The sequence below is a fragment of the Gopherus flavomarginatus genome, chromosome 11, assembly GCF_025201925.1.
Source record: "Gopherus flavomarginatus isolate rGopFla2 chromosome 11, rGopFla2.mat.asm, whole genome shotgun sequence".
NCBI classification, from domain to species: Eukaryota; Metazoa; Chordata; order Testudines; family Testudinidae; genus Gopherus; species Gopherus flavomarginatus.
The window spans coordinates 15,640,121-15,647,753 of NC_066627.1; the positions used below are offsets into that span (position 1 = coordinate 15,640,121).

General features: G+C 43.0%; 1 pseudogene; it reads right to left on the reverse strand.

The window, feature by feature from the left end:
- Positions 1–6,269: 6,269 nt before the first annotated feature.
- LOC127030874 (olfactory receptor 10A4-like) lies at positions 6,270–7,278 on the reverse strand (annotated as a pseudogene).
- Between the last annotated feature and the right edge of the window lie 355 nt (positions 7,279–7,633).

Below are 7,633 nucleotides of genomic sequence, written 5' to 3' on the forward strand. Positions count from 1 at the left end.
TTAGAAGTAGATCTTGTTCAGGGGTTGAGGTCAGATTGGCTGCCTTAACTCTTTGGGAGACCTAGCACAAACGGGGGTTGAAAGGACATTGTCAAAGCAAGTGTTGGGCACGGGCAGCTGTATTGAAGGAGAGCTTTGTGGAACTTGACAGCTTGTCTCTTCCACCAACAGATATTGGTCCAATAAAAGAAAGTTCTCACTTTGTGTCTCTCATATCCTGGGACCAACAGAGCTACCACAACACTGCAAATAACTTTAAGGGGAGTTAAGTTCTGGAACAGGCTTTTAAGGAAGGTCAGGGAATCCCCATCATCTCTGGTTTTAAAGAAGAGGTTGGATGAACACCTGTTGGGGATTTCCTTAAGTTTCCTTTGTCCTGCCTCAGCACAGGGGGCTGGGCTAGATTTCCTCTCTGTTCCCCTTCCAGCACTATATTTCTATAATTCTACTACATATATCATTCAGCCAAATTGACATTTTCCAATTAAACTGAGTGTCACTGGAAACTTTCCCACTAACTCTCATCCGTCTCTTTATTCCCTGATGGTTCAGTGGATTCACAGAGCCTCTTCCAATTTCCAACTCAGACATATTGAATTGGTTTGTTGCTTGCATTTTACCTAGAGCACTTATACTTCAAGTTACCTCTGGCCCTCTCTGACAGTCTGACCTCATCTCGTATCAGGCACTGCCTTCATTTCTCCTCATCCCAAATCAAACAATCTGCCACAGCTGGTGCATTTGAATTACTCTCCCTTCTGAGATCTTGTCTGTGACATGAAATAGCAGTTTAACTCAGAGACAGAATCTCTCAGCAAGCCCCTCCTGATTCCATCTAGGGTTTGCTCCTGTCCCTTACTGCTGCTATGGAAAGTTTCTTCCCCACCCCTTTCTGACACTGGGTCCCCTCTGCATGCCCTACAGAAGTCTCCTTTCAGGTCTTTGATTTTTGCCTGGCTATCAGGCTCAGCTCTTTGACAGCTCCCCAGACCTCTCTGAGCAGGGGAGCTCGGCTGGTCTCTTCTTTTAGGAAGCCCCAGCCCAGAGCTTCCATCATGTCACCCAAACCCAAATTTGTCAGCTCTGTTCAGATGAGAAGGCACAGGTTGTGCCGAGCCCGTCTTCCCTTAACAGGCCAGCACACCATGTGCTACCGTGCTAATTTCCTCTTTACATGCCCTTGTTCTGTTCTTTTCTATCTGCTTTGTTTAATTTGGATTCCCATTCTCCTGTTCCAGGCTTCAGCCTAGTCACACTGACCCAGATCGCTCACTGGTGTAAATAACCAATAGCTCTTTTGTAATCAATGGGGCCAGGCCAGCTCTCCCACTGATGTAAATCATCCATCGCTCCATTGGAGTCAATTGGCCAGATTCCTAGCTGAGGACCTTGCACCAGGCATGCATCTCAATTTCCCTGTTCTGAAATAGTGCTATTAACTCCGACAGGCACTGCTGTGGGGAGGTGAAGCTAAAACTATGAATATTCACAAAGCACATTCATGCCCCTGCTTGGAAGGTGGGATAGAAATGCCTTCTGGCAGATGGAGCTCACCTGCAACCACAGGACACCCCAGGCTTGAAGTGATGAGCTCGTATTTCTCAAAGGTTTGGCAGCCAGGACTCAGATTCCTCAGCTGAGGTTCTCATCTCCCATCCTTCTAAAGAATCTAGATCGTCTCAGTGGAGAGACCTGCATCCACCTGAATGGACGAGCAGCTCCTTCAGTGTGCGATAGAACATGCTATGCCTCCCATTTACAAAGTGCAGAGGTCTCCTTGTATTTGTATCTTTCTCCATGGCAGGCTGCCTTTCTCTTGAGTTCATCTCTGAAGGCGCTGAGCTGGGGGAATTAGCATTGTGTTTTCTGTGCAGACAGTACAAACAACTGTCCTGATGCAACCAACCTTCTACATCCAGAGGAATCTCTTTCCTTCTCCCTCCTGTAAGAGATCACTGCTCTGCATGGCTGAAACGTAATACAGAGCCCATAGAGTGCATGGGCATGCAGAGTGACTCTGCGGAGTAATCTTTGCTCATGTCAGTTGTCCCATTGCCTTCAGTGGAACAACTCCACGAGTAACAATGGCTAAGATAAGTCAGGCATGCTGTATTGGGTGGTCAAGACATTCAGTTTACCAAAAGGAAGAAGGCGGAATGTAAACTTAATCCATAGTTTGCAAATGGATGCTTTGAAGGAAAGGAAATCTCTCACACACAGACGCACAAACCCAATGGAAATATTTAACCAAGGAATTTTGATGTGATTTTTAATCTTTATTCATCTATTTAACAATAGTGTCTCACTTCTCGTGAACTGTAGCAGAATTTAGGGCCTTGAAAATTGGTTCCCATTGGAGAAAGGCGACAGGGTGTTGTTAGGAGCTAAAAGGCTGAGGTGGGAAGTAGGAAGGGGGAGGCTTTACATAAATGCTGTTATGTTGTGATGTACCTGGAGCATAAATAATAAGAAAGACACTCAGAGTAGATACCCTGCTGGACTGTGTGTGCTGCTTCATTTACAAAGTGGGCCAACCAGCCTGGGTTTCTGGGAGTGGAAGGTGGAGCTCATGCCCAAGGAGAAAATAGCGTGGTGCTGTGTGGGTAATTTCTTAGTGTAACTTGTTTATTGACACTACGTACAGCAGTCCTGGAGCAGAGGTGGTCACAAACAACATTCCTCTGGTCGGAATCTCACCCCACGTGCCAGTGCTTGGTTCCAAAGAAGCAGCTCTGCTGAAATATTTGACTCTATTTAGAGACATGAAAGCAGAAGGTAACTCTTTTTGCTTCCCGCAAAAAGAAACTGTATCACAAAACTAACATCAGTGCAGCATTTCTTTAAAGGCTGCGTACTGCTCACATGCCAACAACATCACAAACTTTTAAGACAATGTGTAACAGCATCACCTAGTGACTCCCAGCATAGCCATATATTTGTAAATCATTCCTTGTCATGTCCCAAAGCTTCTAAGGGGTCTCAGTATGTTGCCAGGCGACCTGCATGGAGCAGTAGAGCTGACTATAGCACCTGAGACTGGTAACACTGTGCCCTGAGAACTAGCCCTCTCGGGCCTTGTGCTTGTTGCAGTCAGTTTTGGGGACACTCATTGAAGCAGCTCCCAACCTTAGAACTGTTTCATGTACTTGGCAGCAGCTGAGTGTCCACTGCCCTGCAGTGCCACGTGCTGGGTCCTTTCTTAGGGACTATTGGAGAGGCCCGGACCACAGGAACTGACTCGGCTCTATGTGTGTGCATCCCCTAGTGCTCTGGCAAAAGCCCAGCTGGGTCAGAAATGTCCTCATTGACTTAGGCTCTGACTCTGCTTCTTTGTTTTTGCACAATCTTCCTGCCTCCAAGGCCGCAATGAGCTATCTGCAATTTCCTTTTTCCAGCTCCTCCCAGCACGGACTGAGCTCAGATGAGAGCGATAAATATTTTCCTGGTGCTGTGTCCATAGGTTGCAGGTAATGCCAGGCTCTTTGCATTTGGCTTATGTGTGTGTTTAATGAGAGTAGTGAATTTGCCAGACCCATGTGACAGGGAAAACGATAGCATAACTTCAGAGGTGGCAGGTTTCCTATAGTTATGTTCCCACATATTTTGCACCAAAAGATAATTGGGGGGTTTTTGTCCTTCCCCCAAAATATTTATTTTTACATGAAATGGCTTTTCTCATGGAACCACAGACCTGATTACAAGATTTTATGATCTAACCCAGAGAAAGAATATACTGGACCAATACATATACAAAAACACTGCAAACCATAGAGAAACAATGCACAATAGGGAATATACATAGGGATTTACTTCCATATTTAATGGGGATTGTGCCTTAAATAAAATATACACAAAAAGGCACTGTACACCCTTCTGATGCAGAGTGAATGTTTAGCCAACCCCAAAGAGAAAAGGTAATATCCCAATGCTTGTATCAGTGCTGAATATGAGAGGTTAACAGACCTGTTCACAGCCTCATTTATTTATTTTTTGTGGACGTAGTGAGCAACCATAGAGACTCCATCTCAGTAAATCCATGCATATTTTCTCTATTTTTTAACATGAGCAATGAGATTTTCAATGGGAGTTTTGAACTTAATTTCAGTTGAGACTTTTTGCCCAAATCACCCTCATAGCTTTGAATACTTTGTTAGGAAATAGATATTCAGGCCTGTCTGCAAAGGCCTATACTTTAAGAATTTAGGTGTATTCTTATTACTTAGCTAGTTATAGAGGTATAAAAGAAAGAATAAAAATCACTCTCTGTATGTGTAAGGGCCTTCTTTCACTGTGAGTCTGAGGCCTGGTTCTTAGGCTAAAGCCTTCTGGTAAGCAGCAGAGGCAGCCATAAACTGGGAAGTGTACGGTCACATCCTCACATTCCAAACTAGTCACCTTGAAATAAGGTGCTATTGGGCTGTTAGAAATACAATCCTGTCCTGATATTCCTATCACCTCCAATTCCTATCACCTCCAGAGAAAGGGAAGATCCTAGAAGATGTAAAAAGGAAACTTAGTTTGATATCATCCTGTCTGGCAAGAACTCACTTATTAATAGCTGGGATGTGAAATCCTCATTTCTGTATTGTTCTATCACTGCAGTCTCCACTTCCCTGTTGTTTGTCTGTATAATCTCTGTCTGATTGTTTCTGTCTGCTATATAATTAATTTTGTTGAGTGTAAACCAATTAAGATGATGGGATTTAATTGGTTAAATAACCATGTTACAATATGTTAGAATTGGTTAGTAAAATGATTGGTTAAGGTATAGCTAAGCAAAACTCAAGTTTTACTATATAGTTTGCAGTCAATCAGGAAGTCAGTGGGGGGCTTGGGACGGCGCTGCCCATGGGAGCCAGCTGAGATCACTCAATTAGGGTGAACTGTAGACAAAACAGGGCAAATAAACCCCAAAAGCTGGTGGTTATTCCAATACTTAACATTTACCATGCCAGCACAAAACAGTTTCTATAGTACCTCAGTGGTTACTCAGAAGTCCAAACACCACAGTTCCCTTAAAGTGCCCAGCCTCAGGCCTCTGTCCAGGCACACCTGTCAGATATGATGATGAAAATCTTACTTCATCATATAAAGGAAAAGGTTCTTCCAATCCCAAAGGATCAGCCACTTACCTAGGTCCAATTACAACTAGATCTTACCCAAAATACATGCTTATGGCCAATTCTTATTACCTCAGCTAAAATTCATTAAAAAAGAAAAGAGAGAGAGAGAATTGGTTAAAAGATCAATGTACACACAGACTTGAATTCAATTCTTGAGGTTCAGATACATAGCAGAGGTGAGCTTATAGTTGTCAAAAGTCCTTTTAGAAATAGTCCATAGGTTATAGTTCAATCTCCATATTCAGGGTGGCTCCAGCCAGTGACTGAGGATCTCAATCCTTATGGCTTAAGGTTTCCCCCTCTTGAAACCCAAAGCAGATCTGAGATGAAGTAGGATCATGTCCCAGGGTTCTGATACATTTCCAGCAGCCTTTAAGCCTGAGAAAACAATAGGCTTAACTCCTTCCATACATCCTGGCAATTAGCACTGGGTAATTTATCCATTAAACAGTTCAGATACAGGTTATCACAACATTCAAAGAGACACATAGACAATAATACTATTTTACTCACGTATTTTCCTAAATGTTAATATTCCTTTTTTGATCTTCGAATCAAAGCTATAGCGATAGACAAGACTTATTTGCTTACATCACAAGACCTGAGAAAATATCTACCCTTCTACCGCTAACAATTCAGACTTGCATTTCAATGCTCTATTCATCTACATATTTTCCTAACAAGTCTCTAAAGTTGGTTCATGGGTTAGGTCAGTCTGTGAGTTAATTAACTCTTTCTGGCCCTTTCACCTTTCAATGAGATATTATATTACACTCATAACATCACAGGGGGAATGGAAACAGGGAATGGGGGTGGTGGAATTGAAATAATGTTTCGCTAGGGGTAGGGAATGGGAACAGGGACACAGGCAAGGCTCTGTGGTGTCAGAGCTGGGAAGGGGGACACTAAGGAAGGAAACTGGAATCATGCTTGCTAAAAGTTCACCCCAATAAACATCAAATTGTTTGCACCTTTGGACTTCAGATATTGTTGCTCTCTGTTCATGCGAGAAGGACCAGGGAAGTGAGAGGGTAAAGGAATAAGACCCCTAACAAACCTCAGTGTAAGGGCCAGATTTACAAAGGTGTTTTGGTGCCTTGTGGGAGTGTCTTGGGGCATAAACACCTTTAAAAATCTGGAGCTTTGTTATTGTATAGTATTCGCTATGTTCCTTGTGAAAGTCACATATTTACTGACCACTTTGTGCAAGGCTTCCCTGACCTCTCTGTTTCTCAGGCTATAGATGAGGGGGTTTACCAGGGGAGTCAGGACTGTGTAACAAAGTGAGAGAACTTTCTTTAGGAATCTCAGTGTATCAAGTTTTGGAAGCAGGTAGACAGTTATTAGTGTTCCACAGAAAATTGTCACCACAATGAGGTGGGAGGAGCAGGTGGATAAGGCCTTTTGCCTCCCGGGTAGTGGAAGGGATTCGCAGGATTGTGGTGATGATATAAATGTAGGATGTCAAGGTTAGTAGAAATGGAGGTAGGGTGAATATACAGGCTAGGATGAAATCCAACAATATGATAACTCGTGTGTCCCCACAGGAGAGTTTTATCAATGGGATGGAATCACAATAGAAATGGTCAATTTTGTTCGGGCCACAGAATATGAACTGCATCATGAATAATGTGAAGATGGTAATAGCTAAACAACCATTTACCCATGACCCAGCAGACAACTGAAGGCAAACTCTGGTATTCATAAGAGATTAATAATGAAGGGGTTTACATATTGCTAAATACCGATCATAAGACATCACTGCTAGCAGATAGCACTCTGTAGATGCCAGAGCACAAAAGAAATATAGTTGTGTGATGCAGCCACTAACAGAAATGGTTCTGTTCCCAGTTAGGAGACTGGCCAGCATCCTGGGCAGAATGGTGGAGCTGTAGCAGGTCTCCAAGAATGACAAGTTCCCCAGGAAGAAGTACATGGGAGTGTGCAGATGCTGATTAGCCACAACAAGCACTATGATGAGGATGTTCCCAGTCAGAGTTGTGATGTAGATCACTAAGAACAGCAGGAAGAGAAGAATTTGCAGGTCAGGGAGATCCCCAAATCCTAGCAGGAAGAATTCCGTGATGGCAGTTTGGTTTCCCCAGTCCGTGTCTGCCATGGTTTGAGACTAGGAACAATGAAACAAACTGTGCATTTGAATCAGAATAACATAGAGTTAAAAGTTAATGAAATGTCACCATTTAATTCTATAAAAGTATAAAAAAACTCCTCAACTGGTTACCAACCCTAATTTTGTGACTAAAGTTAGACCTTGGGCAAGTGCCTTAGTCCTAGAATTGAACCCTGATATCTCTTCATACCTCCCCATGCCAATCTCAGATCAATAAAAATGATAACAACTGCACACTTCTCTGGTAACCGAATATTGACATGACAGATCAGACAAATTGTTCCTCTACTCTCATATCCCATCTAGTGCCTAATTGGAGCAGAACAATGATGTTGAACTTCAACATTGCACATCTGGCAATGGCCAGAATGTCAAGTCT